Source organism: Thermobia domestica, chromosome 16 (assembly GCF_964235325.1).
Source record: "Thermobia domestica chromosome 16, izTheDome1.hap1.1, whole genome shotgun sequence".
Taxonomy (NCBI): domain Eukaryota; kingdom Metazoa; phylum Arthropoda; class Insecta; order Zygentoma; family Lepismatidae; genus Thermobia; species Thermobia domestica.
Window position 1 is genome coordinate 179,638,972 of NC_137469.1, and position 20,812 is coordinate 179,659,783.

The 20,812-nt window shown below is 34.7% G+C and overlaps 1 protein-coding gene across 1 annotated transcript in view; it reads right to left on the reverse strand.

Moving 5' to 3' along the window:
- LOC145672701 (phospholipase A2-like) overlaps window positions 1–20,812 on the reverse strand; it is a 162,801-nt gene that overhangs the window by 112,955 nt on the left and 29,034 nt on the right. The gene's annotated exons all lie outside the window — the stretch shown is intronic.

Sequence of the window (20,812 nt, forward strand, 5' to 3'; positions counted from 1 at the left end):
ATTTAATCCTGTAGAACATTATATCAAAATAACTGATAACCTAATTTATACACTTGTTTGTATTAAGTGTACGAACACCTGCATATCACAAAGGCCTGTTTAATAACAATAGTTATTTTGCTATTTATAGATTCATCAATCGTTATATTGACATCATCAATCATATACTGTGTAGACTATACATAACCTAATTACTAATTCATACAAACGCTGTATATTTAGCTAGACCTTGGGCATGGTCTTGGTTAAATCATGGTCTCACACAGCTTTTATACAAATCAAGACATCACTTGTTTTCTGCTTTAAATATTTTAACTTATATTTCTTCCATCACTTTAAAATTTTAATGACGCATTCTGCGTCATGTTTTTCGTACTTTGCGCAATATAAGAAATACAAAAACTGGTGTTTCTTGTCAATAGATACGTCAACTGCAGGACGAATGACAAGACTTTGGACATTCATTTATTTCGAAATCTGAGAGGAAATTATGAAATCTATTAATGGGAGACAGTAGCAGCCGGTAGGGGCCGGGTGCAACCTCTAAGGTACATGGTTTGCATCTTACGAAGATTTAAAAATTTCAAAATCACCTACGAACTGCGCGCTACAACACGTAATCTATGTGCTAGTCTTTCTAATGTACAGCCAGCAACGAAAAGTAGTTAGACCCCTGACTGCTATAACTCCATTAGATACGGTAAAGTACTTTTGCTGATATCACAAATGCCTAGAAAGAAGTAACCAAACTTATACACGTACTTTTCCCAGTAGTTGATAAGCATATGAAGCACTGAAACAGGCTTTTGCTGAACAATTCATGAACGAAAAAAATTCTCCACTTTCAGATATTCTCTGTTGTTTGGAGCTTGTTTTCCAACGAGTGTCACGTATCAGACATTAACTCGTTGTTTGTACAGGGTGAGGCAAAAGTCTGGATACAGCCCTATAAAAGCCGAACGGTGTGAGGAATCACAATGTTTGGTATAGGGTGTCTATAGATGGAGGCACACGTTATAGGAGCTATGGCGACAGCGGCGGCCATGTTGGATTTGGGTTACTTTTTCAAGTAGCAAGGGACTCATGTCGCGCATCATTTTAGATTGGATTTTTTTAAATACAGCTGTGAATCCATTTTGCGATATCTTTATTTGTGTAGGAATAACGATCCTTTAAAGTTATGACCTCTATTGCGCTGAATACACAATCGGAGTCTTTTTTTCCAGTTCTTCTGCACATGTCGCAGGTCTCTGGGTCAACAGGGGCACACTCCTCATCGGCAGAGATGGGCTACATTGTTGATTTTATCTCATACACAATTGATTTTAAATGAATCCACAGATAAGAGTCAAGAGGTGTGAGATCACGGGACCGTGGTGGCCATTCCATAGAACCCCTTCTACTTATCCAGTGACCTGGAAACTGTTCATCCATAAACTATCTTACCTAAAAAATGTAATGGAGAGGTGCACCGTCCTGTTGGAAGAAAGTTGGGAAATCACCCTGCAGATTCAAAAACGTTGGAATCACATAATCACGGAGATATTACGTTACCTCTCCCCAATCAAGATTCCATCAATCAACACTGGGCCCACGATTATTGTGGCCCAAGTCACACACGAACAAATCACTTTTCCACCACCAGCACTTTTATAGTGATTCACGAAGGGTTTGCATCTGACCAGCAACGGTGATTCTCATTGTTTACTTCTCCTTGCACATAAAAGTTAGCTTCGTCACTGAACAACACCTGTTGTATGAAGTTTGGATTACTGTCGTACTTATCCAGAGCCCATTCTGCAAACTCTAAGTGCCGATCAGGGTCATCCTCCGAGAGTTGATGTTGCAACTGTAAGTTGTACGGGGATGGTGGTGTGTGTTCTACACACGCAGGAATGAACGCTGAGTGACACCGGATAATGCTGATAACCGATGTGTACTGCGATGTAGACTTTTCACAACCGATGCCATAATTGCTGTTGCAGTCTTCTCGTAGGTAGCTGTTCTTGGACGTCCACTGCTTGGCTTGTGCACCACAGAATTTGTTGCACGGAATTTCTCTAATAACTTGAAACTGTCATATGTGAAATGTCATTTCTCTCAGGATGCCAGGCATTGAAGTCAGCAGCAATCATTCTTTTACTTTGTCCACCACTCATGAACACAATTTGAATGCGTTCCTCCTGTGTGTGTAAGTGCCATTAATGATCACGTGCAACGATAAAGAAAATTGATGACCTGCTTGCAATTTTAAATTGTAACAGGTCAAAACTCTCACGCAAATAAAGATATCGCAAAACGAATTGCACAGGTGTATTCTTAAGAAGAAGGCAGTTTAAAATGGAATGGTCGTGACCCCCTTCCCATTTGAAAAATGTAACTCAAATCCAAGATGGCGGATTTCAAGATCGCCATCGCTGTCATCATAGCTTCTGTAAGTTGCAACCCCACCTATAGACACCCAATACCAAACGACATTATGGTTCCAAACTCCGTTCGACTTTTATAAGGGTGTATCCGCACTAATGTATTATATCAGTACAAATTGCTCATGGAAAGAAATGAAAAATTACTCGTAGTGATTGAAATAAAATGGAAATATCAAATCTGGAGCAATTGAAGGAAATACTTATAAATATTTGCCTTGATTGATGATGGTTGTACTCTAATTACCTGTCATTCTCCTCATTCCAACATCTATTTCCTTCTCCACAGAGAAAGATTTTACTGATCACACTGAGTATGGAATGAACAGCGGCGTAGCGTAAGGGAATGCCGGTATGCCCGGCACCCCCTGTTAATAAGAAAAAATACTATTTCATTGTATATAAATTGTTTACTTGTAATTATCACAATTATTTCCACTGCAATCTTCTGGATATGCTCTCTCGCCTTACTTTGACAAGCGGAACCTACGCATGCGCGTCACTCAGATACACATTTTCTATCTTTCCTCTTGTCGTATGTTATGTTCCTCGGGCATCCAGGCCTACTGCAAGCAACGGGGTTTTCGTCTGCTTTTTGTCGAATGCGCATGCGCAACTACTTGCTTTCCACTCCTCTACACCCCTTACAACTCACATTTTGCTTTAGATATACGCTGCCGTATTCAAGTATTTCCAACTCTATATATCTTGAGCTAAGTTGTAGTTTCTGTACAGAACGTACGAGCGCTAACATCAAGGAGATAGAACAAAACAGAAATGGTTACTTCAATGCCTTTTTGAAGCATGTCGGTTATGTAAATAATAGTATAAAAATAGTTATGCTTTATCGTAATTAAATGCATCGTAATTTAATTGTAATTAAAGGCAAACTATTAATCTTCATCATAAATACATAGTATGTCCAGTGGCGTGGCCAAGAACTCTTTGAGTGAGCTCACACACACAAGCATCACGGTCACCGATCTGGTAGACCAAGAGAGCCAACATTCCCCGCCCCTCGCAAAGATTGCTTGGGCCTTTCAATCATTGGAACATATCCCGGGGAGATGAGGGGGACATGTCCTCTCCATCCGATTTGAAATTGTGATGATTTGTATCCGAATGCCACAAAGGAAAGTGAGATGAAATTAAGGTCCCTTGACTTGTTCATTTTTAAAAAAGAATCGTATTCTTTAATATTTCATTGTCATTAATTATTGTTAGTCTATTTTCAACTATTTGTTTAATTCCTGTAACGATTCCTATAATGCTACTGAGATCTAATCATTTTGCTCAAATAAGAGTATTGTTGCACGATACATAGTTGATTTGTTTCATAATTTTGGGGAAGTCATTATTTATATTATTACATAACAAGTGTCGTAAAATTTTAATGTACATCATCGTGGATGCGTAAATAGAAACATATCAATTATAGATATGCATGCATTCAGATTTCAGAATGTGTTCACGGTACTGATTTGTAATATTGATACGTATCACAATTTCATCTACATCGCCTGGTATATAATATACAACAGGTTCACCTCAGAAATCAGAATCATCTACCGTAATATGACTCTCATCTCCCCTCCCCCAGAATAAGTCTCAAATATGCTCTCCTCCCTCAAATCTGCCCTCCTCCCAATGTTGAAGATCACTCTGTTCTGATCCTCCACAGCATTGTTTTTCAACTTCATGAATATTTTGAACATCGCTTTAAAAAAATGGAAACAGTCTTACCCGTTCCCCGAATGTTGAAAACAGATTTGCGCCCCTGCCTTCAGTATCAACGAAATACATACACAGAAACAGGCCCCCAGAGTTGGTTTAAGTGCTTTCTATTTGCATCTTTAAATGATATACGCATACACTACAACGAGATACTTTGTATAAATTGATAATTACTTGTATTTTTGGGCAGAAAGTGCTTCTACACAAGCACTATACCAGATATAATGTTAATTTAAAAATAACAAAAGAAGAATGTTTTTAATATATGTAAGAAACATACATTATTGTATATTTAGTTGCTATGTAGTTGTTTATAGATACCTAACTAACATGTACGATTGCAAGTCAGTTTTGTGTGAATAAACGTTAAAAGAGAATCAACGAATGAATTCTTTAATACGCCTTATCGACTTGTAAATGCAGTATAAAAGGTGAGAATACTAGTAAATGTAATCACTGAAGATATTTTAAGGTGTGAACGGTTACTACCACTAAAAATTTACTTACATTATTAGCCGAACCAGGGTTGACGACTACCTTTGGTGAGTCGTAAAAATTTTGGTTTACCTCACCCGGGATTCTTGTAAATTCATATCCCGAAGTAAAGTAAGGGTGAATTTACTTCTATAATAAAGTTAATGACTACGAACTCAACTATACTGAGAAGTGGTAGAATAATCACAAGAAAAATGAACGTTGAGGCAATAGAGAAAGAAACCAGTTACAGTGGTAATGACCAACAAAGTGCAGCACCAGGAATGACATTAGAAGACAGAATCCTGCTAGCCTTACAGCGGCAAGAACAATGCCGAAAAGACGATTCGGAAGCCATGAAGCGATTGGAACAAAATTTGGTTCAGATGTCCAACGAATCCAGCAGACAATATGAGGAATTAAGTAGACGATTGGAGCAGAAGTCAGAAGAGACGAAACAATCTATTATCCAGGCGATGAATGACATCACCTCGCAGTTCGATGAAAAGTTAAAAAGAATATCTGAGGATTGCCAGGATAACCACAACCATCTAATCCAAGAAGTCAGTGGTGTAAAAAGGGATTTGGAAGTAATAGAATCTTCTGCACTTCAACAAAAGATTCAGGTCACGGATAATTCCAACAAGATACGTGCCAATACTCAGTTGTTAGCTACCTTACAAGAGGAAATTAGAACGCTACAGATTAAGGACAACGTATACCACAATAACATGGTTAATGATCGTGTGGAATTCCCTTGTTCCCAAGAGATGACCTCGCCTTCACCCGTAGCAGATCAATGTGGACCTCATTCAAGTAATACATCCGATGAGGACATTATTTTGGAACATCCGAGGAATACAAATGCGCGGAAGAGAGATGGTGGAACTACACATCACGCCGTAGGTAGGAATTGTCACTCAACAAGTACACGGAATGATAAAAGGAAGGTAAAGTTAAGCGTAAAGATGAGTGAAATACGTGTTATGAGTAAGTTCAGTGGTAAATGTAACGAGAATGCTACTTCTTTCCTAGAAAAATTTCAGGACGAGTGCAATATCATGTGTATAGATAGATCGCAATATATGAAACTAATCCCTCATTTATTACTCCCACCATGTTCTTTATGGTTTAAAGCAGTACGAGATCATGTTAGTACGTATGAGGAATTCAAGGCAGCACTGATCGCAAATTACGAAAATGACTTTTTGCTTGCAAATAGAGATGCTACGATTAGAAACCAACATTTCAATCCTCGTTTGCACAAATCTGTTTTCGATTTTGTTGTAAATACATACAACGAATTAAAAGTCGTAAATCCATTGCAATCGGAATCTAGAATCATAGCATCAATTCGAAATTTGCTACCGTTTAAACTACAACAGATCCTGTTTTCTACCCAGTGTATGAGTTTTAATCACTTATTAATGCTTGTCCAATGTTATGAAACCCAATACCATGCTCTGAATCATCAAGCGGGAGTAGGTAAAATTAAAAACAATTCAGATCATTTTGTACCTGTTCGAAATCTAGATATCCGTAATGTGAATGATACGGAAAACAACCTAAATCGAGTAAATTCAAGCAATCAGAACGAGCAAAATAGGCAAAGATATGTTGGGAATCAACCTAACCTAACCAATCGTGACAACAATTATGTCAGATCACTTAATCGAAGTAGACTCAAAAACAGTCAAAATACATGGCGAAATTCCAGGAATACAGTAAACTAGATGGATAGACATAACCGTAGTGCAAGAGATGGCATTTCATATCAAAATCAAAGTCAGGACGCAATTCATGTACAAAATAGTACGGGACATAATCATGATTGTGCAGTACAATGTACTTTATTAGAATCATATGCAAGTACGAATTTAAGCTGACTACAGTTGATGAAGTAAGGGTTAAACCCATATCAGCTATAGATTCTTATGAACATTTATCTTCCAACTTACATGTTCATGTCAATGATGAAAACGACCTTTTACATGATATATCTGTAAATAATTATTCGGAAATAGCAGTTAATAGATGTCAGTACCAATTTATGCCTGTAGTAAATCGTTGTTGGTCCAAAGATGATACTATCAATGATGGTTTTGATGTTGAAGAAAATTTTGTATTTTTAAAATCATACAGTACAGCTAAAATACCTGTCAAAATCAATGGGTTGGGCACAGAAGCTTTACTTGACACAGGAGCAAACGCCTCTTTATTATCATATTCGTTATGGAAAGCAATTACTAGTAATTATTCGAATCCTAAGTTACAAAAGGCTGAGAATCTTATTATAGTTGATTTTACCGGTAAACATAAAAAGAGAGTAGCTGGAATTACTCGTGTGACAATAGCTATTCAAGATTTTGAAATATCAATCCCTATTCTAGTAATAAAGGAACTGAATGAAAAATTAATTATGGGTTTAGATTTATTATCTCAATTGCGTGTCATGCTCGATTTTAGAAACCAAACGTTGACTATACCTGGCATACCTCAGGAAATCGTTCAGAAACTGCTTCCAAAATTAGATGATATTGCTTGTCAATATAATAATGTTCCTAATGTATTGAATAATGTTTCTGTTAGTTCAGAAAGTGGTAAATTAAATGATCAACGAACGAAAGACACACAAAATTTGATGGATTCAAAAGACGATGTATCGTTTTCTGAGCGTGTTAAGTCACTTGAAAGTAGTCTTGATTTTACAGATAATACAGTAAAAGCTCACTTTAAGGATATCCTATATAAACATAAAAATGTCTTTTCAGAACGTCCTGGGCGTTGCAAGGATTTTGTTTATTCTTTTAAGGTTAAAACAGACAAACCCATTGTAACCAATGTCAAGTTAAAAGATTCAACAATCGTAGATTCTTCCAATTTAGTGAATATGGTAAAAATCCGAAGACATAACAAATTTTTGAAACGTAATTCTCAAGTAGAGTCTTTGCAAGAAGGAAAATATCGGATCAAGGTCAATGACTTAGTTTTTGTTAAACAACATTCACAAAGTAATGTGTTGTTAAAGAAGATTTATAAATTTTGTGACATTTTCTCAGGTCCTTATTTGTTTTAAGGAAATAAACCCTAAAGTTTTTGAAATGTTGAACGCTAAAACGGGTACGTCAATTGGACTTCGTAATATAGATGAGTTGAAGGTTTGGAGACCTACCCAGTATACAAAAGAAAAATGGATGCGTCTAGTGAAAAAGTTAGTCGCGCCTGACATTCTTGCTCAAATAAATAGGAATGAAGGAGACTAAGGAAAAAATAAAAGGGTGTCTTCTGTTTGTGTAAAAATAGATTTATTTTCTTCCTTTTGTTCGTTGGAACGTAGGTTACGTTTAATTTTTGATTTTTATTCAATTTAATTTTCTTTAATTTTCATTAACCAACGATAATTTTCAAATGATTTTAATTCTTTCTTGTTAATGTGAAGGATTATAATTTGATTCATGATTGATTAAACACAAAAGGTTGTTTACATTATATTAATCTGTGTTGAAACTTTATTGTCAAAGATACGTATTAATGGAATAAAAGATTTATTATAAATGCACTTATGTAAAGGAAACTAAATAATGTTATATATATATACGAGGGTCGATCAAAATGTATAAAACATAATTAAGGGAATGTCGTTATTATAAACGGACCAGTGGTTCTTAAATATAAAAGCCAAGTTCGCTTGTAACTTTTATATTCAGTCCCATCGTCGGGCGACATTTTATACAACGAGATACTTTGTATAAATTGATAATTACTTGTATTTTTGGGCAGAAAGTGCTTCTACACAAGCACTATACCAGATATAATGTTAATTTAAAAATAACAAAAGAAGAATGTTTTTAATATATGTAAGAAACATACATTATTGTATATTTAGTTGCTGTGTAGTTGTTTATAGATACCTAACTAACATGTACGATTGCAAGTCAGTTTTGTGTGAATAAACGTTAAAAGAGAATCAACGAATGAATTCTTTAATACGCCTTATCGACTTGTAAATGCAGTATAAAAGGTGAGAATACTAGTAAATGTAATCACTGAAGATATTTTAAGGTGTGAACGGTTACTACCACTAAAAATTTACTTACATTATTAGCCGAACCAGGGTTGACGACTACCTTTGGTGAGTCGTTGTAACACTCAGGACTATATTCACGAATGGGGGACTGAATTCCAGACCCAAGATGACAAATTTGTAGGGGCGACGTTTTCAAGAACGAGATTGAAGTATGGTATGGAGAGAAAGAAGCTGCCCATGGGAACTATGCTGGAAACAATGTTTATACAACAGTGGGGCCGAGTTTTCTCGTCACAACGGTAGTGGCAAGAAGAAGCTGAGACAATTGCTTATTGGCTTGTAACGTAATCCACCCACTTGCTTCTGTATGCCCCACTAGGCCACCAATTAGGGGGCCTACCTCCTAATTTTTTTATAATTCTATTTTTCCCATCGGTATAGCTATGTATTGCTAATTTTAGTAGTATTGTATCGTACAAGTGATTAACTTTGGCATCCCCATTTCGGAATACCACGCTACGCTACTGGGAATGAAATTGAAATTGAAGTATGTTGAAACCCAATGCATTAGCCATTCACCTACTTTAGTTTCCTTGAGTTTAAACAAAAAACTTTTAGTTAAAATCCTTCATATTAGACTAGACAAGCCACTACTTCGAAGAGACGATCATTAATTTATTTAATTTTCTTCATCAAATTTTATTGTTATGGTAATTGTTACTGCATTTCTATTATTACTTTCCTATTATCAACAATCATAGCAACCACTATCATTTGGAACAAATGTCTTGTCTTATAGCAGTTATTCAGCAGCAGTTAGAAATTGTGACTTTCATACATTGCAATAGATGCAATATCCAAATATTCGCAGTGAATTCAGTGGTATCTGACCGTGGAACAGAAAACATGGTATGGAGCAGAAAATTAATTTACCCAAGACAAATTTGGAGTAGCGTACAAAATAGATGAATGATAAAGGTAAGCAGTTTCTTAGTTGTGTGTTGATATCCTGCAATAGGTCTTAAAATTTTCTCTTTATCTATCTGGATACTGACAACACTTCTTTGAGCAATACTTTAAAAACTATTTGGATTTCAATATTCATTAGAAACAATAATATAAGAATCATAAATGTACAACTATAGCTGAAAGTAAGGCATTAAGTATCTTCACTATTCTATTATCCTTTTGAGTATGAGAGACAACGGTTCAGTTCTCGGAAGCTCATATAATTCGGATACCACGGTAGGTCCACTTGACAAAAAGGCCCGGTGGTGGAAGATACGCTAAATTCTAATTAGTTAGCTATTATTGTCTGAGTTGTATCGTAAAACCATTCATAAATGTTTCAGTATACTGTACACTGAATCACAAAAGTATCTCCCCCAACCTAAGTGCTCTAATTCCATTATTTGGGGTCCAGGTGATTTGCAGCTGTAAGAAGGTCTAGACAGATGCAACCCAACTTACACGTAACTTTTCTCGGCACTGACAGCAGTTGGTAGCACTGAGTCAGATCTTTATGCAAGTAAAATTGTGAGTAGATGACGCACGAAACATATCTCCATTCTGAGATCAATCTCTCTGGTTCAGAGCGTGTTGTCCAATGAACATCATATGTTAACCTCAATATTGCTGTGTATGTAATGTATTATTTCATAATAATACACTATATATTCAAAGAAATGAAAACACTGATCACATAAGAATCAGAAAATGCTTGAAAGTAGACGAAAACATCAAATCTAGAAAAACTGCTGGAAATAAGTTTGTAAATGACTGTCTCCATTGACAGACCTTCTCCAATTCTCCTTATTCCAACATCTTTTTCTTTCTAGGGAAGAGAAGATCTTGCTTGTCACACTGAAATTGAAATTGAAACAGGAACCCTTGAAAAAGTTTCAGCCTGGCCGGGATTGGAATCCGGGGCTACCGAATAGAAGTTCAATGCGCTGACCACTCTCCTACGCGCCACTTCATCTTCCACACAAACTAATACCTACTTACAATCCTTTCATGGAAAAATATAAACAAGATACTTATGCTTGTGAGTGTCTTAATGACTTACTCGAGATTTCTTTTACTCAAAAACAAGTTATATAGTCTCCTCAATGAGGAAAATATCACAAAACGTTCTTCAAGTTGAGGCTACGTCATCGGTTCCAGGGATGGCCTCGATTTAAATTACATTTCTTCATCACCATTACTTGTAATTTCCAAAGAAGAAAAGACGACAGAAATTATTTTAACATTCTTTGAATTGTATCAGCACATGCAGAAATAGACAGTTCTAACTTTGTGTTTCATAACTACTAGTTTATTTTCTAATATTCATATGAGAAATTTGTCTCAAATTAAGCCGGTGGCACTAGCCGAGTGATCTCGGGAGTTCTGCTTCTGATTATGAGGGGCAATCTCCTAGGAGTTTGAATTCTTCTGAAGAGTAAGGTCGGTATTTTAACTGTCCTTAATATTTCTGTGTTCGTGTCCCTGTAGTGTTTGGAATACGTCGAAGGGACATGAGGTACCAGTGGCAAACAATACTCCGGTTGGGCCGATTTATTTAATAAAAATGTGAAAGCAGAAGACTCCGTTTGCAGCTACCTGGGTTCAAATCCCGTCGTGGAAATTATTAATTTTTCTATATGGAAAGTAATGTTTATGTTATTGATATTATAATTCTGTCATTCCTTTATTATTATTATTATTATTATTATTATTATTATTATTATTATTATTATTATTATTATTATTATTACCACAGAAGGAAAGACAGAGTCACATAGCCGAAGTTCTTCATAGGAAGAGAAAAGATATACAGTATGTCAGATGTTTTATGAACGCAATAATATTATTACGTTTATGGATTTACAGATATAATTATCATTTTATGACAAGAAATGGAAAATAAATATTTGTTAGCTGATAACAGTGATGCATTTTGTTTCGGCCTTCCTCTAGGTAGAAAGGCGAGGTGACATATTAAATAGGATCATTCTCGTGACTAGAGTTGTAAGGTTCGATCACTATTTGCAATTTGTGCACAGCTAGGAACTCATTTTTCGCCCATTCTTCAGCAGTAAGGACGTGTTTAGCCCTTATCTATTCATCAACTTTTGTCCAAACACGTAAAGTTCCCAAACAGTACGAATCAAGGTTGATACGAATGATATAATTTTGTGTTGTTGGCATTTCACCTGTGAAGAGAGTCATCTCAGAGTTGAGAACTAGAGGCACTGAATACCTTTCATGTTCGTATACATCAGAAGTATCAATATTGCAAATTATAAAAATTTCCTTAATTGTGTCAGGCGGAAGGTGCTATGAAAATTTAGAAAATAATATATAAAAATGATATACTTTCCTTGGTCCGCGTTTAAACCCACAGTAAAAGCAATTATAATTACTAGCTCATTGCGCTAGTACGCTCGCAAGGAAGACCGAAAGTAAAAGGTACTTGATTTCCGCTATATTTTTGCTACGTGGCGAGAAACGAATAACTCCAACTAATCAGAACCGCGTATTTAACTTCAATGAGTATAGTCGAGCGTGATTTAAAAATATGCTTCTGAACCCTGCTGAACTTGTTTACGTTTTACTTTCAAGGCTTCCATTTCCCTTTTTCATTTGTTTCTGTTTACTTATCTCTAAGTGAAGAAAAAACTTAAGGCATTTTTGGATCAAAAGATCCAATATATTTCAGACAAAAAAATTTTTCTAGGTCTTATGTCTCGAGAACTGTATATAATGTACCCAAGCCAAAACTAACAAGTTACTCAGTATGATGTGCTTATTCCGTAAAAAATACGAAAAATTGATTTAGGGACCGTTCAAAAATTTTGTGGACCCTGATCCACAAAATTCAATATATTTCATTAAGTCAAACATTTTCTTTTACACCCCATATTTTGAGAACTACATATAGTGTAGTCAAATCAAAACTAAGAATTTACTGAGTATGATGTGCTTATTTAGTAAGAAGTATGATAACTCAATTTAGGAACCGTTCAAAAATTTTGTGACCCCTGATCCCCCCCAAAAAAAATTCAATATATTTCATTCAATCAGACATTTTGTTGTGCGACCCATATTTTGAGAACTGCATATAGTGTAGTCAAACCCAAACTATCGCTTAATTCGGTATGATATGTTTATTCCGCAAAAAAGTATGAAAACTCGATTTAGGGGCGTTCAAAAATTTTACTGTCCCTGATCCAAAAAATAATTATTGGCCAAGTTTGCAATCTTTTAATGCACTTTTGGGTCATTCCCATAATTCTTGTCCAAGATCGCAATCTTTGATCCATTTTTGGACCATTCCTAATATTCGTGTTTGGATATTGATATTTGTAATTGTAATAATAGCAATGGGACTTTTACTATTACTTGGCTTTCGAGACACACAGCCTGATAGTTTTTAGAGGAGCTAATTACTAAAAGAATACATTTTTGAATCATTGTAATATATAAATTATTATTTAAAAATTTGAACGTAACTATGTGTTCATAATCATCACGGCCAAATTCTAGTGAAATAAAATGGGCTTTTGGTATATAGTTAAGCCTTTATCCAAACTGGGATAATTTCACATTGCTTTCATTATAATAATACCTTAAGGGATAGTGGGGATCCGAATATTTACCAAAAACTTGAATATCTCACAAGCCGCTAAACTTATGGAGCCGAAATTAGGTATATTATTGAAAATGAACAGAACGTCTCCTAGCATTTTTTTACATTCTCCTTTATGGGGAGGGGTGGCACTTTCTATATATGGTAAATTGGTAGTGGGCTAGTTTGTAAAAATAACCGAAAACATTCGATATTATTTGAGAAAAAAATAGAAAGAAAAGATACAGCCGGTTTCGATTTCCGGTGGGAGTTAATGTCTCTCGGATTCCAATTTATTCCATAATCCACGCCTCATATATCCTCGCTGCTGAAAGGGACGTTAAACTCAAAATCAACTGAACTCAACAAGAAATAAAGTGCTTAGCATCATATATCCATACATGCTTACTATGCGCTTTCTACTATAATAATTTCGGAAGCTTGTTGATTATATGGAGCGCTTAGAGCGCAGGGCAATCAAACAATAAAGTTGTGAGAAAAATAGATATAAAATTTGTAATGTAAGCTTCTGTACGTTGGTCTACTTACCTAGATTTAGGACTTTAAAATTTTCATCCGTTTTTCCACTGAAAAGTATCGATAATTCAACAAGGAAATAATTAGACTGTGAAAATTGAATTTTTTCGTAATTTTGCCCGTGGCAAATACTTTACCATTTTATATCGTAAAGATCAGATCCACCATTATTGTAGCAGACCTGTCGTTGAGCGATTGACAGTAGAAATTCAAACTCCGATTAGCTAGAATTTCACAACCTGGTTTTATTACAAGTGTAAACTCTTCAGTCGGTAGAGAGAAGGCCGTGGATCATGTGTCAGAGTTGATGACGATGTGTTTTGGTGGGTCTGTTGTTCATACTGGGTGGTGGGTCGGAGTGGGCCATGGTAGGTACTGAGTCAGAGTGGGTCACGGTGGGTGGTGGGTCATGGTGGGTCATGGGTCAGAGTAGGTAATGGTGTGTGGTGGGTAATGATGAGTCGTTGGTCAGAGTGGGTCACTGTAGGTGGTTTTGTCAAGTTTTCAATGACCCACGCCCTCTGTGGTCAAATCTGTAAGTCTAAACCAACAAAGAGCAATATTAATACACAAAACGCTCAACATCCTAGTTATTCATGACATAACTATTGCATGATCCGAATAAATCTAGTATATACACAAATCATTATTTGTCACATTTTACCGAAATAAGTCATGACGTTTCCGACAACCTGATATTTTAAATGTTGTTAATACGCAAAGTTCATTGATGTCATCACTTATTCACTTACTCTCTTATGATCATCAAAACCTTTAGCGTACTTTCCGTGGATGTAGAAAGGTAAAATGTAGTATCCATACTTGATGTAGCGTGCAAGTAAACAAATAAAAAGCAACAGAATAATATTTTCCTCCCCCAAACTCCTTACGATGGATTGTGTAGCATTTTCACGGATCCTATATAGGAGAAATTTAAGACAAACTGCTGACGGCAATCGCAACTGAGCGTGCTAGCGCAACATGTTACTAATGGAAATCGATTTTGGCGTAGGTTCAAACCCTGCCCAAGGATTTTTTTTAATTTTTTTAAATTTTCATCAAACTTTTTTCCTTAAAATAGGATTTAAAATGTGTTTTTTTTACTAGAAGCAACTGCGGGGAAGTAGAAGAAGTTCATGGAGAAACATATTTTACATATAGTTTTATGATATTATTTTTAAATCGCAAATAAACATTTTTTTTATTTTTAAATGCCCAATACGTTTAGGCAACTTGATATTACCAAATTCCATTTTTGTATACTCGATATTTCTCTTATTTTTCTACAGCACACTATGCCATATTTGTTACTATGTTAGGCTCATTGATTAATAAATTAATTGAGATTTAATATCCCATTCCATTACTACTTTTTAACGTAAGAGAAAACCGTAAAGTACAATGCGATACAGTACTCAAGTTTAAATACGTGTTAAACACCTTTCTTATGTGGAATTCGGCACTATACACCGTAATTATAATAGGAAAAAGGTAAATGTTTTTATTCGTTTTTCCAGAAGTTGTTTTTGCCATTTCAAGTTCTGGAAGAAACAGGGTTAAATGTATAATAAAATATTGATGAATGATTTTATGATACAACTGAGAGAATAATATTTTTCTAATTAGAATTAAGTGCCCTTTTCAGGAGCGGGACTATTTAAGAAATGGACCTACAACTCAATGTGGGATCCAAATCACATCAACTCGTACCAAGATTTGAACCCTGGCCTCTCGCACTCGAGAGGATAATAGAACAGCGAAGATAGCTTATACCCTGCTTTCACTTATAATAGTTTACATTTATAGTTCTTATACTGTTTCATAATCGAATTTAAAAATAAAAGAGTTCATCAGAAATTACTGGAAGAAACATTCTCTGTCTCCAGATAGGCAAAGAGAAAAGCAATGTAAGACTTATTTCAGGATATAAACACACGATCAAAAAACTGCTTACCTAAACCGCTTGATTATTTCATATCCTACTCCAAATTTGTTTTGTGTACAGTAGTTTCCTGTTCCACATTATGCTTTCTGATCCATTGTCCAATAAGAATGAATTTGTGGCGAATAATTGGAAAGTACATCGCTTGCAATGTGTACACGTATTTTTTCCATGAGTCACAGTTTTTTTTATGTCACAATAAGTAGTATAAAACAAATTGAATCTTTCAAATGATAGGGTTTCTATGATCTTTAATAATAAGAAAGTAATAATAGAATCGCAATAACAATTATCAAAACAATAAAATTATGAAGAGAACTCAACTAATGATTATCTCTTCAAAGCTTTCAGTGGCTTGTCTAGACTTACATGAAAGGATTTTAACTAATAATTCAAAGTAGTTGAGTGCTTAACGAATTGGGTTTCTAGGCAGAAGATCGAGTTCCGTCAGGTCTGAACACTAACAAATTTCAATCTTAATTTCAATCCATACTCAGTATAATTAGTAAAATCTTCTCCTGTGGGGAAGGAAATAGATGTTGGAATGGAGAGAATGACAGGGAATTGGAACCATGAATCATGACATGTATAATTGTTTCCTTCAATTGCTCCTAATGTTTTTTTCGTATTTCTTATGTCGTTGAAATATAACAATAATAGGATATGAACGCTTTAAACAATAGAGATCAATCTTAAAGAGGAGATATTTTTCTTTCATCAATTGCACAGGTAAAGCGCGTCTCACTGCTCCACAGATTTACCAACTACTTGAAAAGTTATCTTTATGTTGGGTTGCATCAGTATAGGCGTTTTGTGTTACCAGCTAAAGTACTGAACACGACTTAATGGAGTTATAGCACTCACATCAGGGCTTCAACTACTTTTGTCTTTGAGTGTACAGGATTGTTTCCATTATCAATTGGACTGCACGCGAAAGAGAATTTCGGGGGAATGTGGTCATGTATGTGTTATATGCTCTTTTGTAGTTAGTTGGTTAATAACATAAGTTACCCCTTTCTTTGGACACTTAAATTATTTTAGTGAAGGCAAATGTTTTCAACAATGCATATTCCGGAATGCATTTGAATGTATTCATGAAACATTTTTAAACCGAAACAATGATTGAATTCAATAAATGTCCACGCAATGTGCAATGATGTAGCGTAAGGTAAAAACGAAATATATTTTACAAAGTCGAGGAGATTTTGTAGTTGGTTCAAATATTTTATTTGAGATCAAGAGAACGATGTATTGGACCTGATTTTCTCTAGCGATGAAGCTTGGTTCAATCTCAATAGTTACGTCAACCATCAGAAATATAGATACTAGTGAACGGACACTCCACAAGTGTTGCAAGAATAAAAGTTGCTTTTCCATAAATTTAGGTTTGTGGGTGATGTGCTACCTTACTTCGGCGAATAGTCGAATCTATTTTTCCACGTTAAAGTCGATGAGACAGTGCATCGTGAACTTATCAAGCATTTCATTTGATTGTTGGACATCTATGAACATCATCGTTGGTTTCAACAAAACGGTCGAACATGTCGTATATCAAATGAAACATTTGGTGAGCGAATAATAAATAAAAACTTATGGCTCAGTTGCTTCCCTGGTTTAACATCTTCGGATTATTTTCTGTGGAGTTACTTAAAGTAAAAGAGATATACAAGAATAACTCACGAACAAAACAAGAGCTGGAAACAAACATTCGCGTAATCATTCAAGTTTCTACTCATCCTAAAGTTGCTGCCAACTTGGTAAAGCACTGGATCAAAACGGCAAGCACGCACTTCCAGCATGTGCTGTAGGCCTGACAGCTATCATTTACATGTCCCTTTACATCATTCCAAACTGTGTGGATACTGATAAAATTCAATAATTTTTCCTTGGTTTACAAATATCTGTATGAACAAGGATTCATTTTGATATAAGTCTTATATATGGATTATTACTGGTTCGAAAGTTATGTCATTTCTAACTCCGGGTTACATTGTAAATTGAACAACCTGTGTTTGTTCTTCTGATTAATCGTTTCGCAAATAGTTTTTATTATAAACGATCTAATGGGTTGACGATATTTAAACGTTTAGTGCAGAGTTGCCAGCCTCAGAGAACATATTTATCGATTTTCGTCTTTAAAATTATCGTATATTACAAAAAAAAAATATCGCATATTCGTTCTTCACGTGATAATTGCACAAAAAATACAACACTAATAATAATAGCAAAAATATATAATAAACTTATCTAGTAATCTCCAGTTTCGAACTGCCAGTCGGCGTCAGTGTCTTAAACACTTTAAAACCCTTATTAACACGGCTCTGAAGAACATCGTTTCCACTCCCTCGAAAACATAATTGCATTGAAATTATGGATGCAGGGTTGTCATTTGCCAATTCTTAAAGCGATATTGATTTATTTTAGCGTGAATGACTGCTAAAAACTTCAGATTGTGCTTGTTTTATAATTATTTAATGCACAACCGTATATTCGTTTATTATAGGAAAGGATAATCATATGTAGCATTAAGGCTTAAATTGTCGTATATCATGATAAATTATCGTATAGTTTGCAATGCTGTTCAGTGTGAAACACTGATTGTGTAATTAATATACACTGATCAATCTAAAAGATAAATATTACAAACTTAGAAAATGTAACAATACCCAGACCCTATCAATTAGATATAAATACACTTAACATGTAAAACAACGAAATTCTAGTTGGTGAGCTTAAATACAAATGGAAAATGAAGTGATTCTATTTTATGTGCATATAAAACTTATCTACTTGTAGTTTGCAACATAGAAGACGTGTGAAGTGGTATGATTGTGGATACATGTGCAGTGCCTTACCCTTTATAGTGGTGTGTTTGGTGCAGGCAGGACAGAACGGAAGCGTATAGACTAATGCTATCCACATCGATTGTTGCAAAACTAGCAACTTCAAAAATGAATTATTACAAAAGTTGCAATTTCCAAAACCGAAATTCGGTGTCGAATTTCAAAATGGATATCTGGTTTCCAAGTTTAAAACTACAATTCGATTTTGATTTTCAAAACCAGTTTTCGGTTTCCAGTTTCCAATTCGGAATTCCACATATCTTTCTGCACCCTACGTAGGCTCCACATCGTACTGAACACACATATCGCATTTTCTCTTCAGTTATTGTATTACTTTGATACTTGTCTATGTCTCCCAAAATATGCCATTTAAAAAGAAATATTTTGACAAAAGTTATAATTTTCTGCTGCTAATAAAACAATGAATGAAGTCATACCTTCTGGTCATGCATTTATCCTTTTTCGGAATTATGTAAATACAACGGATTAATTACACTGAAATAAATGTACTGAATCATGTTAACACAACTTCATATGTAAAATCCGTGAATATATTATTCTGGATGAACGGTGAGTGTGGTATATCGTCCTTTAACTGATTGCATGTTGATCAATACAATATTATTCAAAGTAGTTTCGTAATCTTGTTAAACATTGATGACCAAACAGAAGTAATTCGATGAATTGATTACTCCAAATCATTATTCATTCCTGGCTGTTTCCCTAATTGTAATTGTGATGTAATGTAAATAATATATTGTTGTTCATAAGGACTTTGTGTAAAAGTCTCTACGCAAATATTGGAGTGAAGTGAACTAGAAAAATAAGAATCGATTTTGTAAGAAAATAATATTCACATCACTCTTTTACATAAAAGCCATATACAAAATACTGTATGTACAAAAAGTAGTGACGTGAGTATGGTTCATACACAAAGCTAAATAAATAAGTAAAAGAAAATGAAAGTAAAAATTAGAAGAACTAAAACATACATTGCATCCGTCTTTATCGTAATTGTTTGTTAGAAAGAATACAGCACCTTAGCAGCAAGGCAATAACCCTCAACACGTAAATCTATTCTTTATATGTTTTTAAAATCAAATGAGATCTTTAAGTTTTACGTCCTACAGTTATGCCGATTAAGCTAAAGGAGATGGTTATTATGAGAAATGAATGAAATGGTGGAATGAAGAAAATCGGAGGAAATGGAGCACCCCCCAAAAAAAAAACACGCACACGACGTTTTTCGAGCAAAAAGCTGACTTGGACAAGCTGGGATCGAACCAAGGACCCCATGCACCAGAGGTGAGCGCACTATCACTGAGCCATTTATATGTTTTAAATTAAGAAACAATACTCTTGATAATCACTAGAGCAACCCACATTATGCTTTATGTTTTGTTTAATTACGCCTTATTTTTTTCAAATTATGCTTTATTATGCTTTATTGTTAATTTCAATCATTGTTTTACATTAATTGTGTATAACGTATAATATTTACTGTATATTAAATATTATAAATATCTTGATCTATTTATTAATGTTTCCTGCAACCAATTTATTTCATATTTAATGAACTTTCTAATTAATGCACTGTAAAGAGATATCTGCTCGAGTCAGTTTCTCTTATCCCTTGTATTCGCCTTACAGGTGCGTATATACAGAAAGGGAAAGTAAAATATGCCACTAAAAAGTACAAAAAGTGCTCGAGTTCAAGAGGTACACATAACAATATAGTGTGGAGTTCTTGTATACTATTCATTGTTGGCGAAAAGTTTTCTTCTTCTTTTTTACTTTTTTCTCCACATCAAAGGATTACACCGAAAAGAAGTTTATAGGAATAAAAGTAAGCTTTTCATTGTTACATTGTTATGTTCTCAATGATTTTGCGTTGTAAATATTGGTTTTGAAAATATTAATACAATATGTTAAACTTGCAGTTAAACAGAATTTTTCAAGAATTGTGCTATATATTTTAAATTATGCTTTATTTTCTAAAATTATGCTTTATTATGCTTTTAAAATTAGTTTCTTCTGGACCCTTAGACAACCATACCAACCATGTGTGTAAATCGCTATTATGCTTTTTATACTTTTGGGTTGCTCTAATATTTACCTATAAGTAACGTTTTAAATGTATCTTGTGTCTTCAGGGTACCGTTTTCACACTTTTATGCACAAGTACAAAATTTATTGAAGATCGTCTAGAATTAGTTC